General features: G+C 37.4%; 1 non-coding gene across 1 annotated transcript; it reads right to left on the bottom strand.

The window, feature by feature from the left end:
* Positions 1-623: 623 nt before the first annotated feature.
* On the bottom strand, positions 624-728 carry LOC120102589 (U6 spliceosomal RNA). Its single transcript, XR_015687429.1, has one exon. It is a non-coding gene; the product is annotated as a U6 spliceosomal RNA (small nuclear RNA).
* Between the last annotated feature and the right edge of the window lie 9,419 nt (positions 729-10,147).

Below are 10,147 nucleotides of genomic sequence, written 5' to 3'. Positions count from 1 at the left end.
CAAAAAGCTGGGTCCTTTATGTATCCAACCTGTTAGTCTATGTCTTTTTGTTTATGAATTGAGTCCATTGATGTTGATAGATATTAAGGACCAATGATTGTTGCTTATTTTGTGGTTAGACATGGAATTATTATTGTGTGGTTCTCTTATTTTGGGTTTGCTCTGAGATTATTTTCTTGTATTTATTGGCTGTAGTTTTCCTCCTTGTTTTGGAGTTTTCATTCTATGATCCTCTGTAGGAATGGATTGGTAGAAAGATATTGTGTAAGTTTGGTATTGGCATGGAATATTTTGGTTTCTCCCTTTACGGTAATTGAGAGTTTTGCTGAGTATACTAGCCTGGGCTCACAATTTTGTTCTCTTGGTGTCTGTATGACATCTGCCAGGGATCGTTTTACTTTTAGAGACTGTTGAGAAGTCTGGTGTAATTCTGATGGGTCTGCCCTTATATATTACTTGAACTTTCTCCCTTACTGCTTTCAATACTTTTCTTTGTTCTGTGCATTTTGTGGTTTAATTATTGTGTGATAGGAAGAATTTATTTTCTGGTCCCATCTGTTTGGTTTCTGTGGTTTTCATGTATGTTTAAAGGCATCTCTTTATTTAGGTTAGAGAAGTTGTCTAAATATATGGAATGCTTCATGAATCTATGTGTCATCCTTGAGTAGGAGCCATGCTAGTTCTCTGTATTGTTACAATTTTAGTATATGTGCTGCCAATGTGAGCAGCAGTGTGATTTTCTTTTGAGAATCTCAGAAAACATCAAAACAGTCATCCATCATGATCAATTGGGCTTTATCCCAGTGATGCAGGGATGGTTCAATATACAGAAATCTTTCAAGGTAATCCACTGTATGAAGAAATTCTAGGAAAAAAAAAACATGATCATTTCATTAGATACTGAGAGAGCATTTGACAAAATTCAACACACCTTCATGATAAAGGTCCTGGAAAGATCAGAAATTCAAGGCCCATAACTATACATATAAAAGCAAGATATAGGAACCAAGTACCTAACTTTGAATTAAATGGAGAAACCTTGACGCACTCCCAGTAAAATCGGGGACTAGACAAGGCTGCCCACTCTCTCCCTACTTATAAAACATAGTACCTAAATTCCTAGCCAGAGCAATAAGACAATGAAAGGAGGTCAATTGGTAGGATAAAATTTAAATGGGAAGTATTGGCATAACATTAAATGTAAACTTCTTTGATAAGACTTTAGAAAGTTAAACTATAATATAGTGAGAATCTCTAAAACATTAATTAAAAAAAAGAAGAAAGGATTATCTGTTCACTCTCAGTTGTTAGGCAGATTTAGCACACATACTCATTGTCTTTCTCCTGAAGCATTTCTGATCCTGGGATGTGTGTAACAATAAATTCAAGTCTAAGCATCTGTAGAAAATAAATACACTTCATATGATTGCTGTGCATGTGAATGTTTTCTACCATGCTTACATAAAACACATCACAGAAGGTGAGTTTTAAGAACACAATGAGAAGTGCCGAAATTATAAACATGAATGTGTTTATAAAGGTCCATAACCTACATAAAGTTGTAATTTTCAAAGAATGGTTTTAAGATGTCTCAGCAACTAAGAGGATTTACTGTTCTTGAAGAGGACCTAGGTTCGTTATTAGTATCCACATGATGGCTTGAAAACACTCTAGATCCATGAGATCCAAATAATTAACCTGAAAATGTACATGTGAGGAAGTGTATATGGAATTATTACCATTTGATATCTTGGAATAATCATGTAGTCAGAAATGCATATTTGCATTCAATAAAAAAGTAATGAAAAATGAGGCCATGAATTTAAAATGGAGTAAATAGGAATATTTGTGAAGAATTGGAGAGAAGAAAGGACGAAATGTCATAATTAAATGGAATCTTACAAATAAAATTAAAAAAAGTAGTAGCTGCATCATCTCAATAACATCTACAAATACCTATGAGAGGACTATATAATTATTTCTTTATTTCCCAGAATTAGCTGATATCTGAGAGCCTATGGCATGAAAGGAAACATAATAAGGAAATTCTACATTGAACCACACAGAAATCAAAATAAGTGCAACTCACAGACTGGAGCTGTTCTTTTTAAGATGAGGATACTCCCTACAGATATACACATATTGTCTCTGATCTCAACCAGCAGAGGTCATGCCCTCTTAATGCATCACTGACCTGGCTGCAGCTGTTCCTAGCCTTTGAAGGTTTGCATATACCCAGAGCACAGCCCACTGATGTGAGGACTTCTCTATCTCCAGGCCATACCCTGTGCTAGAGTCAGCCTCACTCATGTCACACACAGACAAGAGTGCTCCTAGTCAGATCCTGGGGTTGCTGCTGCTCTGGCTTACAGGTGAAGAAGACTGAATAACAGGAATGTCATACATATGGCTGTTGTTAGTGCTCCATGGTCTCCATAAACGTCTTATATATGACAGAATAAATTGTGTGGGAATTTATTTTCAATTTCCACTATCAGGTGCAAGATGTGATATCATGATGACTCAGTCTCCTGCCTCTCTATCTGCATCTCTGGGAGAAACTGTCACAATTACATGCCAGACAAGTCAGGATATCAGCAGGTAGTTATCAGGATATCAGCAGAAACCAGAGAAATCTCCTAAGCTCCTGATCTATGGTGCAGATGTTTTGGAAGATGATGTTCCATCAAGTTCATTGGCAGTGGATCTGGCACACAGTTTTCTCTCAAAATCAGCAGCCCACATCCCGATGATACTGTAATGTATTACTGCCAACAGGATTGCAGTGATCCTCCCACAGTGATTCAAGCCATGGCATAAACCACCCAGGGAAGGAGAGCAGGAGCTTCCACAATTCTCCTTCTGTGGTCTCCACCTGCTGCAACTGTTTCCTGTTGGGAAGACATAAAGGTCAACGTAATGTTTTTGTTCAGAGTTCAGGTGAACTTTAATATGTCCAAATTTTATGTCACGCCCTAAGCAGGAATCAGCCTCACACAAGTTACACACAGACATGAGTGCTCCCACTCAGATAATGGAGTTGCTGCTGCTCTGTCAGTCAGCCACACTGAGAACAGATTATTCTTTGAATCTAAAGTCCATTTTTTACTGAAAGTAAGGCTTCCTGATGACATGATTCTCAGCCGTTGTGTCAACTCTCATATGCATGGAAAGGATGAGGGTTTCCTCCATTACCTGTTTGTTCATTTCTGTCCTTATTAGGAAGGCAAATGTCTCAACTGCTTTTCCATTGCTGTGACAGCAATGTATGTATGTATGACCGAGGTAATTCATAAAAGAAAGTATTTAATCTTTGAATGTTTGTTTTAAGAGAATTAAACCATTTCCTACATGGTAGTAAATGGGGCATCAGGCAGGGAGACATGGTTTTGGGGAACAAGTATGTGGCTATACACCTAAAACTTCACCATATCAGCACAATTTTAGAGGCATTAATAAGAACAGAAGTCTATATACCTGATTTTATTGGTATCAGCATCAGTTAGAATGCATATAGAAAAAGAAAATAAAAGCCACCTAAAGGAAGTAAGTGTTTTAATATAAGTAATAAGAGCATGAGTAGTATATACAGCCACCAAACTTAATAAGATGGATGAAGCAAAGAAGTGCAGGCTGACAGGAACTGGATGTAGATCTCTCCTGAGAGATACAGCCAGAATATGGCAAATACATATGCGAATGCCAGTAGCAAACCACTGAGAACTGGACTCCGTTTGAAAGAAAAGGAGAAAGGACTGAGAGAGCTTGAAGGGACTTGAGACTTCATATAAACCACAATGCCAACCAACCAGAGCTTCCAGGGACTAAGCCACTACCTAAAGGCTATACATGGACTGACCCTGGGCTCCAACTGCATAGTTAGCAATTAATAACCTAGTAAGGGCACCAGTGGAAGGGGAAGCCCCTGGTCTTGCCAAGGCTGTACCCCTAGTGAATGGATTCTTGGGTGGAGGGGGGTATTGGGGGGAGGATGGGGAGGGGAACACCCTTATACAAGAGGAGGGGAGGGGTTAGGGGAATGTTGGCCTGGAAACCCAGAAAGTGAATAACAATCAAAATGTAAATAAGAACTACCCCAGTTAATAAAGATGGGAAAAAAAAAAAGCTTAAACAAAGGGCCTATGGTTAATGTATTCAGAATCTTAAGAAGACTCATCAAGATGCAAAAAACACATTCCTCAGCTGTATTCATACTGAGTCTTCTTCCCTCCTAGCACAATGTGAAATACCTGCCAAATTCTTAGATGGTGGTACCAAGGACCAAGGACTATTTCTATCTCCCTATCTCCGTCTCTTCCCCACCCCCATTATGTGTGTGTGTGTGTGTGTGTGTTTGTGTGTGTGTGTGTGTAAAGTTATTTTTTTCTTGGGAACTATGAGAAGTATGCCCTGTTTTAATGCTCTATTTGGAAGAAAATATTAGGATATGAAAGTTACTCTGATCCTCATGCAAAAGCATCACAATGACCTTTGAATTGAATCTAAGGGAAGAGTCTCAGCAGCCAGAGACAACATAGAAGCATTTGCAGTAGAGTGGGCTCTCACTTCTTCCCTGAGTGGTTTATGTCATGGCCTGAATCACTGTGGGAGGAGCACTAGAAGCGTGTAGACAGTAATAGATTCCAATATCTTCAACCTGTAGTCTGATGATCTTAAGAGAATACTGTGTGCCAGATCTACTGCCGCTGAACCTTGATGGGACCCCATCTGCCAAGCTGGTTGCACCATAGATCAGGAGCTGAGGAGATTTCCCCAGTTTCTGCAGATACCATATTAACCAATTACCAATGTCGTGGCTTGCCTGGCATGTGATGGTGACAGGGAGGCAGGAGACTGTGTCATCTGGATGTCACATTTACCACCTGAGATTGAAAATTGAAAAACAATTCCCATACAATTAATCTTGGTAAAAGACAACATTTATGGAGACCATCCACTGAGCACTTACCACACTGATCTGTATAAATTTTCAGTTTATTCAGTCTCCTTACCTGTAAGCCAGAGTAGCAGCAACCCAAGGAGTTGAGTGGGCACATTCATGTTTCTGTGTAACATGTGTGAAGCTGACTCCAGCACAGGATGAGACCTGACTATAAAGAAGTCGACTGAGCAGTGGGCTGGCCTCTGGGCACATGTAAATCAGCAAACTGTAGGAATGGCCATGGCACTGGTCAGGTCAGTGACTCATTAGAGGTCTGTGGTCCTCTTATGCTTTAGATCAGAGAGCCAGTACAGGTTTATTTGGGTTTATTTGTAGAGAATGTGCTCCTCTTTTGTAACAGCAGCAGCAACAACAACAACGAATCACCAGGCCATGAGATGCGATTTTTGTCATATTCGTTATCGGATTTTCTGTTTTATTTCTCTTATAGCAGGGCCTGGAACCTACAGTAAATTTTAAACAGTATATAAATGGTTATAGGGCAAATTCATATTTACCTGCGAAGGTTATTGAGGTGGTATAGATTAAACTTTTTTTTCTGCTTGTGAGATTGAATTTTAATAATAAATTTTGTCTCTTTTATTTCTTCCCTCTATAATCCCACAAATATCCCCTCTTCCTCTACTTGTAATTCATCACCTCCTTTTCCATTAACTGTTATTGCATAATTGAATGTACTTAGACACACTCATACATACACACACACACACACACACACACACACACACACACACACACATATATATATATATATATATATATATATATATATATGGTTGATCATTATCATACAGACAATAAATTGGTTATGCTCTCCCCCGGAGAGGAAGACCTCTCCTCCTCCTAGCTTTATCCAGTATTGTATGCTTGATTATGGTTGATCATTATCATACAGACAATCAATTGGTTATGCTCTTCCCCGGAGAGGAAGACCTCTCCACCTCCTAGCTTTATCCAGTTATGTATACTTCTTTTTGTAGAACTGAGACCATATGGGGTTTATCCCATCCAGTATGGCAAATTCAGTGGTGTCCTACTTTTTTCAGCTCACATTTGGGCAGTTATTTAGGTGAGATTGCAGGTATATCTTCTGATATTCGTAGGAGATTCAATCTCAGAGTAAACTCTCTAATCTTTTGGTTCTTACTGTGTTTCAACTCCACTGTTCCAAATTTTTCCCAAGCCTTGTGTATGGAAAAGATTGTAGATGTATCCGCATGATTGATCTACACAACTCCCCATGGAACTCAGCAAGAATCATTTTGATAACAATGATTCCCAAAAGACTAATACAATTTTACTGGAACACATTGTTTGTGGAAAAGTACAGGAGCTTTCATAACATTAATTTTTTCAGGTAAACAATCTTATTTTACTCTACTTTTGACAGAGAAGCTACCCAAGCACTACTGACATCAAGACCAGAGAAATAAATGGGTTTCTCTCCTTTCATCTATGCCTATGAGCTCTTTACCTAGATTAGGCTGGAATTATATATAAGCCCAGTATTTCTGTGAGGCTTCACATTATTGTACCTGAGTTATTGCATATTAATACAATTAATTGTCTTTAAAGAATATTAGTTTTCTATCAGTAATATCATCCATGTCTTTGAATGTACAATTGTTCTTCTTGCATAGGCTATGGGCATCATGCCTTCTCCAGAAACTAAGAATAGATGAATCTTAATTTAATTTCAGAACAAAGGGATTGAATCTATTGGTGAGAGAAGCATGTACAGAAGTGAAGATAGAAGCTAAGCACAGGGAGATACCATAATGGGTACCAAGTAGATCCTAATTGGGAGTAAAGCTATGGTGGATTTAGTGTGAGTTTCCATGATCCATTGATTGGAAAGAGTTTGCATGTATATGTAATCATTCTGTAGAGTGTAAAAATCATCCAGGGTGATGATATCCATGAGGGGCCTGAATATGATATTGGGGACAAAATTAAGAAGAAGTGTTAGAATATATTTTAAAAATAATTAACCTGAAAACTGATGAAAAGTGTGACTAAAGTATGTTTTATAGTGCTTGCTAAAAGCAGTACATCCAAGAATCTGCAGTAGAGACAAATTATGACCCATATCCTGATACCCATTATTATGCATCTATTCACACATGTATATTTTCATTAAGCAATTACATCACACTCTCAAATATATGGAATCCATCAAATTCGTAACTTTATTTCACTGTTGGTAGTAAATAATTTGAAAACGTAGAGGGAAATAGATCATTTCAATAGATTAATACCATTAGCAATAATCAAGGAAAAAAACAGTAAAAATGGAAAAAAAAGACTGCTCAATAGCCTTGCCTCTCTTTTCACATCCTTTAATGATCTGTTGAGGTCAGAGTGGAAGTCAAACTCCATGTCTGTGGTTCAGGGGAATCTTTTCCTGCCATATTTGCTAATGTGATTTAATCACATGTTTTTTATAATTTTAACTTTGAAAATTACTAGATGTCAACAAACAACCTCTCTCCAGGTTATAATGATAAACAATCCAGCTGCCTCAGCAACACTGTAGTGGATTATGATGGATGAATGGAAAATGATAGAGGAGTTACACTTACCCTTCTGCCAAGGAAGGTAATTATTCAGGGCCATTGTCCTAGGACAGGTGTTTTTACATCTACAACACAAAGAATTGCTAGGATCTCTAGTCTCCCATGACAAATGTAGTGATGAAAAGTGCCCAGACCATTCTCACAGAAGTAGGTAAAGACAAGGAGAAAATGCTGGATGACAAGTGAACAAGAAACTAACTAGAAACTTCTCTTGCTCCTAGTGTTACAGTGATTGATACTATATACCAGCCCACACTCTGGTGATCTTTATTGGATAGACCTGTATTATGTCTTCTCCCTGCTGGAGAGATTGCAAAAATGAAGACAAAGTTAAGTCTTTGTTATTGATGGGCCCAGGAAAAAGTTGAACAATCAGTAATAGTAATTGTAATCTTTTCAGGAAAAATAATCAACTGAATCTGAACCTGTTTCTTCCTGTGAATATACAACAAAACCAGTAAGAAGAACAATGTGTAAGCTATCAAACATAAATATATGGAGAACACACACACACACACACACACACACACACACACACACACACACATCTATATATATCCAGCCTAATTTTTACTACTAAGGAAGAAGAAAATATTATACTAGGATTTAGCTTAATTGATAGACTTTTTCCTAATATTAAATAATATTTAAGAGCATTGTGTGAACAGGGCCTGGTGATAACTCCTGTAGTCCCAGTTCTTGAAAGTAGGAAGCAGTAATTCTAGAACTGCAATGTCATCCTCTACTAAAAGTTTAAGGTCATACAGTTTTGCATGAACCCTGGATTTGATCAGAAAAAAGTAATTTTTGAAGTCAATTAAGAAACAAAGATGATAATATATTAAAAATGATTCAAAAGTTCACCTATTAGAACACTTATTGCTTATTCCTTATGGAAACTTTCAATCTGCATTTGAATTAGTTCAAATAAAACCATGTAGACTCGAATAAGTATTAGCCACGAATAAAATTAATACACCTAACTCTTATAAAACTTCATTATTTTATAATAAATTTTAGGTTATTTCAAATACCTAAGTTATTGTGGAACTTCATGAGTTTTCATCATTAACACTTAAAACTATGTCTAATACGTTGGTATCAATATTTCCTAACTGGTTTAAAGACATAGGGTTGCTTTTTTCCTGAAAATTTATGGGTCTAACATAACTCTGACTGTTCTCAAACTTGTAGTAGTTGATGATTTTGAATTTCTGCCACCACTCCCAAGAGCTGGGACTACAAGCTTGCCAAAAATTCCTAATTTCTGCAATGCTTGTGGGTGTAATCCAGGTTTTTGTTTTGTTTTGTTTTTTGGTCATAGGAGGAAAGAAGTCCGTAATTGTGGACTGATGTCTATATGCAGGTGAGGGCAGACAAAAGATAAGCCAAGGCCTGTGATTGGGCAGTGAAAAAGTAAGTTTGGCATAGAGTTTTGGAGAGAGGAAAGAGAGGAGGAAGAGGAGAGGGTGAGGAGAACCAAGGTGGTGGCAGAGACGAGTGACCTGGACCTATGTGGCCACAAAGTATCACAGGTAGTTATGAATAATATATAAGGGGTGGATTTTTATAGGACAATTTTTCTTATATAGGTGGGTAGTTTATAGCAATATTAATTGACTCTAATTTTATTCTCTGGATTACTTTTGGAGTAATAGTTTACTGATATAAATCTGATAAATAAATTATAAGCTTCTAGAGTTTTGATTTCACATGGATATTGGGAAGTGTGGCAATAACCCCAGGGGGCAGATGCTAGGACTGTGAACAGAGTTTACAGCACAGAGTTGCAAGAGGTTAGCTGCCACAGGGCCCAGAGAGTAACTGGTGCCAATGTGGAGCTAGCCATAGAGGAGGAGAGACTGTTTGATACAGAGTAGCAGGAGGTAGTGTTCCATGGTGCATGTGCTCCACATCTATATATTTTCTCCATCTTTATTAAATTGAGTATTTCTTATTTACATTTCAATTGTTATTACCTTTCCTGATTTCCAGGCAACTATACCCCTAACCCCTCCCCTCACCTTCTATATTATATCATTTACTACTACAGGTGTTGAAACAAAGTTTTAGGCAAGAATCTATTAAAAATTTAAGATTACATGGACTCAATCACAGGAACCTAGAAACAAAGGAACACAGGGAGAATCTCTGTTCCCAGACACTAGGTCCCCTGATGTGAAAAGAAACAAGCTGCTGTGAGTTAGGGAGTAGAGAGTGTGGCTGAATTCAAAGACTGCCTTTTTGCTTTTAGAATAGAGTTTTATAAAGAGTTTGTCCAAATTACATGGGAAATTTCACTCACAATTCAGACCTAAGATAAAAAAATTAGAAATCTGTAGCACCACGCAGAGTGCATAATAGATGTACATTATATAAGTTGCTAGTGAAGTGAGCGAGGTCTGAGCATCCAGGTGGAGAGCTTAACAGATGGTATAAAGATATAATGCTCCAATAATTCATACATATTCTCTTTAATGTGGGCTCCACAGGAAATTTGGATTAAAATCATGATTTGACAAGCTGCCTACTTCTTACTAACAGGTATTTATAGAAGTGTCATTTTAAATTTATTAATATAAATGGTGTTTATAGTTAGAAGAAAATA

Source organism: Rattus norvegicus, chromosome 4 (genome assembly GCF_021556685.1).
Source record: "Rattus norvegicus strain SHRSP/BbbUtx chromosome 4, alternate assembly SHRSP_T2T, whole genome shotgun sequence".
Classification (NCBI taxonomy): Eukaryota; Metazoa; Chordata; class Mammalia; order Rodentia; family Muridae; genus Rattus; species Rattus norvegicus.
Note: the sequence above shows the minus strand (reverse complement) of the source record. Positions and strands in the feature narration are given on the sequence as shown.